Here is a 13,237-nt window from a genome sequence, read left to right on the forward strand (position 1 = left end):
GGGATGGAGGAGAGAAGGAGAGAGAGGGAGCAAGGGAGGGAAGGAAGGAGAGAGAAAGAGAGGGAGGGAGGCAGAGAGAGGAAAGGTGAGAGGCAAGAAGAGAGAGAGAGAGAGAGAGAGAGAGAGAGAGAGAGAGAGAGAGAGAGATAGATGGAGAGAGAGAGAGAGAGATGGAGGACCCCCTCAGCTCTGCCAGTGGGACTCCTGCAGCTCCTGCTGGTGATCTGCATCCTCTTCCTCTCAGCGGTTGAAGAAGCTGCAGCCAGCCGGCTCGCTGCGTCCTCCATGTTGGAAACGCTGCGTCTGGGAGGAGCTCAGCTCCTCAGGTCCCAACCTGCAGGACAGAAAGATGTTTACACAACTTTTATATGCTCACACCATTCGAGCTCAAGTAAACAACACTGAACATTTGTGCTGCTTTATTTAGTTTTCTTCTGGCTTCTTAGAGCCGCTGAAGGACCGACAGGAAACCCTCAGCAGTACCATGTGGTGTCACTAGACCAGCTGGTCTGGCTCCAGGACCCACCATCACCCTTAATGACAAGCCGCCACCCAAATGGAGGAACATTCTCAACACCTTCAATGTATTTAATGAAAGGATGGAGCGGTTTGAACCTGAGATAGTATGGAGACAGCAGTGTTGCATGCTGGGTGTGTGATTGTGTGTGTAGGGGTTGAAGGTGCATAACAAAATAAGATAAGTAACAGAGCCTAAACTAACGGCCCAGGTGCATAACAGTCACATGGGAATAAAAAACAATTTCAGTATTTCACTATACTCCTTTTAAGGATTTACATGTTGGTGCCATGCTGTCCCTTCAAAATAAAAGCACAGGATTGAAAAAAAAAAACGATTATTACATTTTTTTTTTCTTCAATTTTTTAATTATTTTTTTCAAGCAAAGGCCCGCGACCCATTAAAAACGGGTCCGCAAACCACCAGTTGAGGACCACTGCACTATACCATATGTTCTCTGTCCACACACAGAAGAGACCTGTCCACCTCCTAGATGGAGGAACAACTAAACCTTAAAGCGTTTGCAGTTCCTTCACTGCAGAACGAATCACTGTACTGACACGAGGGTGCTTTAATGAAAGAGGGAAGTTATGCACTAAATAAATAACAGTTTTAGTGCTTTGCACTGTGAACTAATTAACCGAGTAACTGGCAGCATGAGGTCGTGTCTCAGAGGCAGCCGGCTCGCTGTGTTCTGCACTCAAACCGTTTAGTGTCTGACGGCAGCGAGAGGCTTCAGCACCGAGAGGCCACGGCGTTAATCACCAGCCTCCACCGAGTCTTCTGTCGCTGCTTCCTGCAGCTCTTTCAGAGTGTTCTTCTGTTCATGTTCTTTATGTTGTTCCTTCAGAAGCTCCACATGTCTGTTGGGTTCTCTTCTCACATGCCGGAGCTCTTTGTGCCGGCTGCATTTGCTTTGAACGCGACAGTCAGGGTGTCCAGGAAAACCTGCTGGGCACAGACCAGACATGATGGGATGCATGAGGCTCTCTGCCGTCAGCCTGAGGTCGGCTCCTGTCAGGATTCACGGCCGCAACCAAAAGCCCCTTGAAGAGGAACAAACGTCAGTCTGTTTCAGAAAGAAAACAAGAAAACAAACAGGAAAAGAAAATAATTTTCCCAGTCGCTGGAACGCTGATAAAGGATGACTTTGACTTTTTCTTTTCTTTTTTTAAGTGTGTGTGGTTAAAGCGCTTTAATCGATTAAGTGCTTTTCTTCATAATTACTTCATCTTCATTATTTCATATCAGTGGTCAGAACCTTCTAAGCCTTCTCTGAAGACCTAATCAAAATCACAAAGTCATAGCTATTTTATAATAAATAAACATTTTTATTTTATGTTGTAATTGAAAGTTATAGCTTTTTTATAACTATACATTATAATATATAAGCTACCATCTCACCGAGAAGCTAGACTCTCAGGACTTACTGATGACCGCTTTCCCACAGAGGGTCATGTGTGTCTGGTGGGTGAAAAGCTGATCATGTTATTGTTTTTTTTACATTTGAAGTCGTATTTAATCATGAACTAGCCACAGCACTGTTGTGGCTAGTTCATGATTAAACAACAACATGCATTGTTGTTGACTCGACGAGGTTGTGCTCGTGGGGCATAACATTCTTGCATTAAAATAATGCATCGTGACAGTTTGGATTATTTGAAAATAATCATTTATCATCACACTATCATTTTATTATCACGGCAAACAATCACGCTGAACTGTAAGTAAAGTACAAAACTTTCTGTTTCCTCTCCTGAGCCACTGCAGGTCACGTGAAAAATGATCCAAAGATCCGAACCGAAGACCCGAAGTGAACGAATCATTACTGTTCAGCTGCTGCCAGAGCTGAGCCGGTGCCGACTCGTTCATCAGACGAACGGGTCGTGACCGAGTCTTTGGATCAATGATTCATTCGGATATGAGTCTCCGGCAGAAGAACGAATCATTGATCCAAAGACTCGGTCAGGAGTCTTCGTGTTCACCTCCGCTTCCGTTCATCTGCCACGTACGGGTCTTTGGATCCGTGTCCCATGTGAGCTGCTAGGCTCAGTGCCAGGAAACAGAAGTGATTGGTTCATTTCCCGACCCGGTCTTTGTATGAGTCTTTGGATCCTTTTTCCCGTGATCTGCATTCAACGAATCATTTCTGTTTCCTCGACCGAGCCGATGCAAGTCCCGATGCGCGGCCACGAGAACACGAACAAATCTTTTTTTGAGAAGACTCGTGAGTCTTGAGTCCTCGTAAGGATTCGTTCATTTTAAGCGAATCGTTCACGAATGGCTCTAGGTCACCGAAGGTGGCACGCCGGCTCTGGTCGCGTGCGTTAGAGCCCGTGCCCGAACCTCGCCGCTTCCCAGGACCGTGGATTATGAGCTTGCTGTGACCAAGGAGTCTAACGCACACGCCAGCCAGAGGGATCTGAAAGTGAGGGCCGGCGTGCACCTCGCACCTCGCTCACGCCGTTTCCTTGTGGAGCGGCTCCACGGGTCAGTCCCCGTGGTGGAGGCGTGCGGCGGAGCGGGTGGTGGTGGACGGCATGAACGTGTATTCAGTGTGTCGTCTGTGCAGTAAACACATTTGTGTTCACACTCAGAAAAAAAAGGCAAATTCATGGTAGGACGTTGTTTCCTGTGGGAATTCCTTCCTCTGTGACCTTTGACCTCCTGGAAGCCTCTATTGAATGACAGCGCTGCTGTGTAAAGAAAGAACAACACGCGCGTCCTCACGCGTGTGCTCCTGCACATGCAGCCGGGCTGTGAGCTCTTTGGGTCGGAGCCAAATGAGCTTCATGAGTTCATGAGGCTGATACACCAGCCAACGTGTGTTTCCTCCCTAAAACAACAACAATTCACTCCACAACGTGAGCGCTGCGTCGCAGCGTCCCGCCGGCTGCATTACCGCATCGCAGCGTCCCGGGAGGCCGACGAGCCACTAATCTGTTTATTCTTTTTAAAACAACTAAGCACCAAAGAACCGCCGCCGCAATTTAATTATCTAATAGCAGAGGAGACACTTCAATTGTTGCTTTGTTTTTATGTTTGTTCTTTTGGCTTTTCAGTCAGTGAGTCATCAAGTCTAATCTCCCCTTTCCGTTTGTAACACGGCAACAGTAATGATCAGCTGCATCTTCTTCACTCCCCTTCGTCCTTCATACTCTCTTGCCTCACTTCCACTAATGAACATTGTTCTCTGCCTCCGCTGAGGCAAAGCCAGGATGCCATTTCATCATATTGCAGGAAATAGAAGTTACAGAGGCCTCTGGGAAAAATCTTTAAAAAATGAATTTTCCCCTTCCATTCGTCTGAAATATCTTTTAATAGCTTCGTATTCATTATTCAAATTGCACAACGTTCCTTCACGGATATGAATAAAGATATACATATTGTTGTAGACGATAGAGAGAGAGAGAAAGAGAGAGAGAGAGAGAGAGAGAGAGAGAGAGAGAGAGACAGAGAGAGAGAGAGAGAGAGAGAGAGAGAGAGAGAGAGAGAGAGAGAGAGAGAGAGCTCTGATGGACAGCACCTTCATGTCAAGGTGCTGTGTCTACAGACTGAATTGTGCATCAGTTTCTGAACCGAGGTCAAAGTACGAGAGGTCAGGAGAGGTCTTGAGAAGTCAGAAGAGGTCAGGAAACGGACTGTTGATGACTCACCGTTTTATAACAATAAATTGAGTGGTTGGAGCGTGACAGACCAAACACTCTTTTTATTTATTTATAGGAGGAAAGTCAAATTGATTTAGATCATTTCGTCAAGGAAAATTAAAAACAATTAGGGCTGGGCCAGTTCGCGCTTTAACTTCTCAATCCTTTATCAGCGTTAATTATGTGATCATGCGTTAACTGCATGTTGTTGTTTTGCAGTGGGCGGGGCTTATCACTGCCACACAGGTGCTGCACTTTTAAATCTCTCCCAGATGGCGTAGTTCAGTCCGGCACGCGTGAGGTCAATCAAACATGAAAAATAAATACATAAGATGCACACTATGAATGCAACACAACAACACTGCTTTTACTTTGAAGTGATTTATGTACGTGTGAAAGCTCGTATTGTTCTGTAGTTTCTGTTCTCAGCGAGCAGCGGTGCTGCCGCGAGCCGCTCCGCCTCACAAAGAGCAACAGGTGGTCGGTTTCTCAGGAGCCTCGCTGCAGCTCACAGTGCAGACTGAACATTGATGCTCAAAGCTGCTGACGCTGATGGACAGGTTGTACCTTCATGGTAGCTACAGTCTATTTACCATTCGCCACGACAAAGTATGTCAGAAGTAGTTTGTTTCAGGATCGTGAACCTCCGTTTCTTCATCATGCATTTGAGCTCTTCCTCATGGGCTTGAATGAAGCCAATAAAGTAGTCCATGAATATGAGATATGAGTTTACAGCTCATTACGATCCTTTCTCTATCTCTTGTTCTTCACAGTGCATTTTGTTTTCAGAGTATAATGTAACGAACAGTTGATGTAAACGCCCTCGTGCTGGTCAAGTCTTCTTCAATACAGCATGATGTTCATTTAGTAAATTATGGTCATTCAGAGTCAAACAGACTAAAGCAGAAGATGCTTTAGGGCGGGGCTACAAGGTGATTGACAGGTCGACACCATAGACGCATACAGCGTCTCTACGTTGCTCCTCAACATGATATGATGTTTGGTTTCCAGACTATCAAGTCCAGAACATCTGCAAGCCGATGAGCAGTCTTGTCTTTCTTATGTAAAGGCGTCAGTGGGTAACTCAGGGCCCTGGGGTCACGACTTGTGCTTCCATATTTGAACGTTTTCTTGCACTGGTATTTGAGAGTAAATCATCCAAACTTATTGTGTGTTTTGGTCTGTGTGGCCGACAGAAGGAGGCGGAGCCAAAGCCTCTACAACGACTGATGGGTCCATATCCCAGTGTCCTCAGTGTTTCTTCCATATAAATGCCTCATTCAGTGCACAACTAACCATGAGGAGGGGAAACCTCTGCAGTACCTTCCTTCAGGATCTCTCTAGGAAACCAAAATAGATGCGTATTCGATTCACAGTGCCTCTGACAAGCAGATGAAAGTCTGCTGCAGCTGTGCCGGTTCTGTAGCAGCAGAGTTTAAAGAGGAGGACGTGTGTTGGAAAGGAAGTAGCAGTGAGGCGTGACCGCACGCTTCTGCTACTCACACCAATTAAAGCAACGTTTCCCCTTCAGGTTCAGTCCGGCTAAATGTCTCTTTGTATTGTGTGGAAGCCCATCAGACTGATGTTGTTCATGGAGGTATTGATCTTTATTAACTGGACTCTGTAAGTCCCTTCCAGTCCCTTGACGGTCAGTGACGTTGTTTGCTTTTTTTACTCTGCACTTCAGCTTCATACAAAGTCACGCAGGTAGCAGACGCGTAGCGTTAGCCCCAAAGCTAGCGGCGAGGCTAACGCTACGCGTCGCTCATGTCGTCCTTTCACTTCTTTTACAAACGTCCTGTGGTATTTTAAATGATTTGCTCAAACGTTCTCTTTCAGACTGTAAATGAACTGAGTTCTTGGTTTCTTGTTGTGTTTTCTTCACTGTGACATCATCACATCATCAGAAATGTATTGTTGAGAATAAGATTGTTTTCATGTTCACTGCTTGCAGTGTGTTAAGTATGGTCTCACAGACTCCTCTCTCCTTCCTCCTACCTGCTTCCTCCTCCCTACTGCTTCCTTCCTCCTGCCTTCTGTCTCCTGTCTCCTGCCTCCTGTCTCCTGCCACCTGTCTTCTGCCTCCTGCCTCCTGCCTCCTGTCTCCTGCCTCCTGCGTCCTTCCTCCGGCCTACTGCTTCCTTCCTCCTGCCTTCTGTCTCCTGTCTCCTGTCTCCTGCCTCCTGCGTCCTGCCTCTCGCCTCATGCCTCCTGTCTCCTGCCTCCTGTCTCCTGCCACCTGTCTTCTGCCTCCTGCCTCCTGTCTCCTGCCTCCTGCCTCTTGTCTCCTGCCTCCTGCGTCCTGCCTCTCGCCTCATGCCTCCTGTCTCCTGCCACCTGTCTTCTGCCTCCTGCCTCCTGTCTCCTGCCTCCTGCCTTCTGCCTCTTGTCTCCTGCCTCCTGTCTCCTGCCTCCTGCCTCTTGCCTCTTGTCTCCTGCCTCCTGCGTCCTTCCTCCTGCCTACTGCTTCCTTCCTCCTGCCTTCTGTCTCCTGCCTCTTGTCTCCTGCGTCCCGCCTCTCGCCTGTTGCCTATTGTCTTCTGCCTCCTGTCTCCTGCCACCTGTCTTCTGCCTCCTGCCTCCTGTCTCCTGCCTCCTGCCTCCTGCCTCTTTTCTCCTGTCTCCTGCCTCCTGCCTCTTGTCTCCTGTCTCCTGCCTCCTGCCTCTTGTCTCCTGTCTCCTGCCTCCTGCGTCCTGCCTCTTGTCTCCTGCCTCCTGCGTCCTGCCTCTTGTCTCCTGTCTCCTGTCTCCTGCCTCCTGCCTCCTGCCTCTTGCCTCTTGTCTCCTGCCTCCTGCGTCCTGCCTCTTGCCTCCGGTCTCCTGCCTCCTGTCTCCTGCCTCTTGCCTCTTGTCTCCTGTCTCCTGCGTCCTTCCTCCTGCCTACTGCTTCCTTGCTCCTGCCTTCTGTCTCCTGCCTCTTGTCTCCTGCGTCCTGCCTCTCGCCTCTTGCCTCCTGTCTCCTGCCTCCTGTCTCCTGCCACCTGTCTTCTGCCTCCTGCCTCTTGTCTTCTGCCTCCTGCCTCCTGCCTCCTGTCTCCTGCCTCCTGCATCCTGCCTCTTGCCTCCAGTCTCCTGCCTCCTGTCTCCTGAATGTCTGTCACGCGCTGGCGCTGAAACAAAGACGCATTGAGCCGCCTGTTCACAACGTTCTGCTCGTCTGTTTCAGCTGACATGAGAAGCGAATGAACATGAAATCAAAGCTTCCGTGATGTTGAGCTCATTTTCAGGCCTGACAGGCATCAGCGCCTGGATCACAAGGCTTTGTTTGGGACTTTATTGAGGTTTGATTCAAATCAGACACACTAAGGCCTGTACGTCAGCTCCAGCTGAGTGGCACCCTCCCATAGATTACATCAAATATTCTGTATGTAAAAGATATTATAGTATAGAAATGCCAAAGACATGTTGGAGGACGTTTGGAAGAAGAGTCTTCATTATGTAGTCACAGTTATTTAAACTGTTTTCAAACACATGCTTTTATAACTAAAGCAGTCAGAATACAACTTGATCTTTATCCTATGACGAGCAAATACACAGAGTCTTTTTCCTTTTCTTTATTTTCTTTTCATGGTCATTGGCTCTTCAGATGTAAGTGGGACAAGATCAGATAAAACAAAAGTAACCATGGAATGTGTGGACGCTGATAAAGTAGAAATGTATTGCACAAACTAAACAGATTGGACCTGGTGGTTGGACCTCATGCAGGAAAGGTTAATCCTTTTGGGGACATGTGTGATTTTCTGTGTGTGTGTATTGGCTTTGAAATGCACATCCAGCTGGAAAAACTCTTTTCCAGCTGGATGTGTATATTGGTAACGGTTAGCCGTATAGAAACAATGAACCGCCCCCTGAACACAGCGGCACTAATCACTGCGAAACAGCCCGAAGGCAGAAGGAAATCAAGCTAACTGAACAACATGGAAAAGAACATGTGTTCAGGCGTCATCGCCTCAGAAAATACATGAACATGAACATGTTTACTGCACAGAAAACCCTCCTCCACATGCAGGATGTGCACTGCTGTCTGAACAACCGCAACAAGCATGCACACAAAGCGTAGCATCAAACTCCATCTCAGATTGTTCCCCTCTGCCTCGCTGATGAACGCAGCCTCCTGCTTTAAGCACAGCTGGTTAGTATTCGCTCAAACTGGAAGGAAAGCAAAAGTGCAATCATGGAAAACATAAAGTGTTCACAGCTGGTTTTTTTCTCCCCTTTTTCAGACAAGCAACACTGCCCTAATGTGTTTATCTGGCAATTACTCTCCTGGGAGATAAGAGCCGGCTGTTGACAGCTTCACCCATGTGAGCGTGCTCACTGGTCGCAGCACAACCAGAGGCAATACCAGCCCCAAAACATCCACCCTTCCATCCAGACTTCCATCCTTCTATTCATCAATCCATCTTTTCATCCATCCATCCATCCTTTCATCCATTTTCTGCCACTTATCAGAGACTCCTCTGGTTGTATAGAAGTCTATTCTTCATGTGTTAAAGCTGCATTATCTCTCCTGGTCCTCTTTCAACCTGCTATTGACTATTTTTTTGAGGCATATTTACTTGATTTACAGGTAGAAATCACATTTAAATAAACTAACTAAATCTGCTTGCTTGTCTCATCTCAGTTTCACTTTGTCCTCTTTGACCAAGAAATATATTCTGAAGGTTTTAGAATGTTGAATATAGAATTAGAACATAAAATGAAAGTCATTTAGTTTTTTTTCTGGACTAACAAACACAGGACTTTCACCCAGTGTCGTGTGTGGAGTCAACTTTGACTTATTTTACTTTACATTGGTGACACAACATATTTAGCAGATGGTAGCTTTTATTATCCGCTGGACCTCGGCGCATCCCTTTAATTAAAAGCCCTTGGCTAACCATCATGGGCGGGCATCATATAAATATGACAGAGATTCCCTTGGCTCCGCCCCTGACATTCGTTGCAGTTTGCTGGACTTCCGCCACGGTCGCAGACCACTCTTGGGCTACCGTCCTCCTGCTCCGGAGACTCACCTGCTGATCTGTGTCGGTGTCATCCGCTTCAAAACATTGGTACCGGCGTACCGCGCTTAAAGCAGATCGGGTCCGATCTACATCAAAGGACATGGTGAAACCTCCGACCCCAACTCGTTCACTCTGCTCAGCCTCTGCCAACAGATGAAGAATTGTTCGCTCTTTGTAGCTGGATTGAAGCGAGCTGTCCAGGGAGTGAAGTATACAGGGAGGTGTGATGGATAGCTACCATGGGGTCATTTTGGAGACAGGAACACGAGATTCACAGCGAGGCCTCATGCACAACTCATGTGTGATAGCAACCGTGGGAAACTCAAGGGAATATGGTGAGGGCTGGGAGCCGATGTGTGTAAGTGATCGCTAACAGATAAAAAAACATAAGCAGAGGACCGGTGGTGAGAATCAGGAGTCTAGAAGGCAGGGAGACAGGAACCCCCGGCTCTCTGGGCACAGATGAGTCCTCCAGACCAGAGCAAGCAAAGCTATGAAGGTCTGGGTTGATCTACTTGGAACAACTCAGTCTGCTTGTATGCTCTGTAACTGTGGCTTAGTGCTTAGCATGCCTGTCTTAAAAAAAATAAAAAATTAATCTGAATTTTTTTTTTTTTCTTCTCCAAATGTGACCAAATGTGAGCCCTCGCCTGACTTTTTTCTGTACTAAATCCTCTCTAACTTTGTTCTGCTTCACTTTATCAAAGTAAAACAATGCAAAAATTATGTTAAAACTTTCAGGTAGGATTTGGGAGAATTTTAAAGCTTACGAACGCATCATTTCTAGGTACAAATCATGCTAAAAGTGCTTTTTTTCTAGGCGGACCTGAAAACTTTACATTTCTTTCTGTGTGTCATCTTCATTTACTCTTAACCAGTAACACTTACACTGATATTTACACACCTGAGCAAAACTTAACATTATATTTGTTTATTAACTCCAAGATTATTCAAATAGCTCTAGTGGTCGCAGAGACACAGCCATTTTAGTTTGTATGTCATTTTCAAGCAGAAACCTAAAAAGAGGTGTTTGGTGGTCTGAACCCCGGCTCTGCAGTCCATGCCGATGTGTTTTTGATTAAGACACTTAAACTGAAATGTTCAGGTGTTTAGTTAGGGCCATACAGGCTCGACTCGCTAGCTGTGATATACTGCAGCTTCCTACGACCTCCACTGGAGGGATGAACATTCCTTTATCTTTCATCTGCAGTTTGAATGATGGTGGTCTTACACCACGAGATACAGCGTTAGACTCACATCCATTTGTCCGCATAAAATATGTTCTCTGTCAGTATAAAGCTCGTCAGGGAGGGAAGGGTCACCACGGTCTTTCTGGATTGGAATGACGAGATCAGAACAAAGGTGCATGAGCTGCCAAAGAAAAGATTGAAAAGACTTAAAAAGGCTCGACTGAACTCTCCTTGTCCACTTTTCGAAATTCCTGCACACCACAACACACTTTGTATTCGCAGCGGGCCTCTGAGCAGCTGTACAATCCCATAATATAAATCTTCTTCTCACTGTCTGCACTCCTCAACCCAACCTCGTCCCATCTATCTCCTCAACCCAACCTCACCCATCTATCTCCTCAACCCAACCTCACCCATCTATCTCCTCAACCCAACCTCGCCCATCTATCACCTCAACCCAACCTCGCCCATCTATCACCTCAACCCAACCTCGCCCATCTATCACCGCAACCCAACCTCGCCCATCTATCTCCTCAACCCAACCTCGCCATCTATCTCCTCAACCCAACCTCACCCATCTATCTCCTCAACCCAACCTCGCCCATCTATCACCTCAACCCAACCTCGCCCATCTATCACCGCAACCCAACCTCGCCCATCTATCTCCTCAACCCAACCTCGCCATCTATCTCCTCAACCCAACCTCGTCCCATCTATCTCCTCAACCCAACCTCGCCCATCTATCTCCTCAACCCAACCTCGCCCATCTATCACCTCAACCCAACCTCGCCCATCTATCACCTCAACCCAACCTCGCCATCTATCTCCTCAACCCAACCTCGCCCATCTATCTCCTCAACCCAACCTCACCCATCTATCTCCTCAACCCAACCTCGCCCATCTATCACCTCAACCCAACCTCGCCATCTATCTCCTCAACCCAACCTCGCCATCTATCTCCTCAACCCAACCTCGCCATCTATCACCTCAACCCAACCTCGCCCATCTATCACCGCAACCCAACCTCACCCATCTATCTCTTCTGCCTATCCCACCTCTATCACCTCTGTCCTTGTTGCTCTCTATGGAAACCCTCCAGTCACGGGTTAGCCTATTCAGCCTTTAGCCCTATCGTTCTAAATGTGTGACTGGGATTTAGCACGACAACACAACGCTGGATGTGTCGTGTTTTCTGCTCGTGATCGTGTCAGAAAACAACCAAGTCCATTTAAAGATGCTTCAAGACGTTAAAATGTCCCCAGGTTGCGCATTAAAACCTATAAACCATGAAAACAATCATCCTTATGTTACATTTGGATTTTTTTTTGTTGCCAAAGATCATGAATATAGTGTAGGGCCACAGAATATCCGTCTTGAGGGAAGTGAAGTGGTGGTTGCTGTTCACACCGAACGCTTCAAGATTTTTCTCGATGTGTGTCAAGAAAATAAAAAAAGTGCTTTCACACCAAAAGCAGCATGACTAATCGTGGTGCCACAAAGGGGGCGTGGCTTATATCCGCCGTTTTCTCCAGGAAAAGAGCGACCTTTTCCGCCCTCGACTATAGAACAAAATAACCACTAGTTCTGCTTTACACTTGTGTAAATTCCACATACGTGGGAACATCAAACTCCACGGTGTCCACGGTGTCCACGGTGTCCACTCCACGGTTAAATGAGAGACAGAAAGGACGTGGTTAGCCAAGGTCGGCCATGTGTGTCTTGCGTGCTTGCGTCTCTGCGTAACACTTGAGTATAAATTAAAGCTCTGACTCACCACTGAGGTACCCTCTCGGGTGGGATGGCCTGCTTTGTCATTGGTACACCTTTATTCAGAAGACAATCTTTAGTCCGCTCCCAAACTACCTGTGTGTTTTCATCCTGCTGAGAAGTGTTGGACGCTCTTTGCGTTCTCAGGACTTCTTTATGTCAAATACTGTCCCAAACGTAAATGGGGAAAAGGGCTTTTGTGTACTCATCATGGAATATGTTGCAGAATGATTTAAAACTCAAAGAACTGAAACCACTGACGGCTTTTAAATCTAGAATTTAAATTAACTGTTACATCTCTGTCTTTACGCTTTTCTTCCTCCAAAAAGAGATTTCTAATCTCAAAGGGACTCTTCTGGTTAAATAAAAGTTTAAATAAAACAATGTTGATCAGCTCGTTGCTGACTTTGTGTGCTTCCCAAGACTCCTAATTGCAACAGGCGCTGTCTGTATGTTTTGACATTTTGGTCGTGAAATCATTATAAAATAACCCACAATATAATGTTTTGGGCTCAATGTTTTAACTTCAGCTACTGTTTAAGCTGCTGGTTACACTGCCACACTGATGGTGTTGTGGACTCACAACACCCTTCAGATCACAGTCAGTTCATGCACCGTTAATGGACGCTTTAGAGGGAACTATCCTTTTTCGGTGCTGTATTGAGCGTGTGGAGCGCTGAGTTCAGAGCTCACTGTTCCAGCACTCAGCGTGTTTTTGCAGCGCCAGCGTGTGTTAACACAGATACTGTTCAATCGTGTCAACATGTGAAGACTCTCGTTACTAATGTTGCATGTAAACATCATAAAAGGTTTTGAACCACAGGTTTATGTAATGCACTGTGCAAACTGCTTATCCTATTCAGTAAAAAACAAAACATGCACTTTTATTAATCCCCTTGGGGAAATTCTTCTCTGCATTTGACCCATCCTTGATTAAGGAGCAGTGGGCTGCGCTGTGAGGTGCAATAAGGAAATATGTTTTAAGAGACGTCCTTTCCTCTGAAGCATCACATGACGTTGGTTTCTGATGACTGCAGCCGCCGTTCACATGCAACTCAGAGACACCTTGACGTGTGGGCTGGTGGAGGAGGGTAGGGGCTAGGGATCGAA

The sequence above is a fragment of the Clinocottus analis genome, unplaced genomic scaffold, assembly GCF_023055335.1.
Source record: "Clinocottus analis isolate CAN_PGR_092001 unplaced genomic scaffold, fCliAna1.0.p SCAF_9, whole genome shotgun sequence".
Lineage (NCBI taxonomy): Eukaryota > Metazoa > Chordata > Actinopteri > Perciformes > Cottidae > Clinocottus > Clinocottus analis.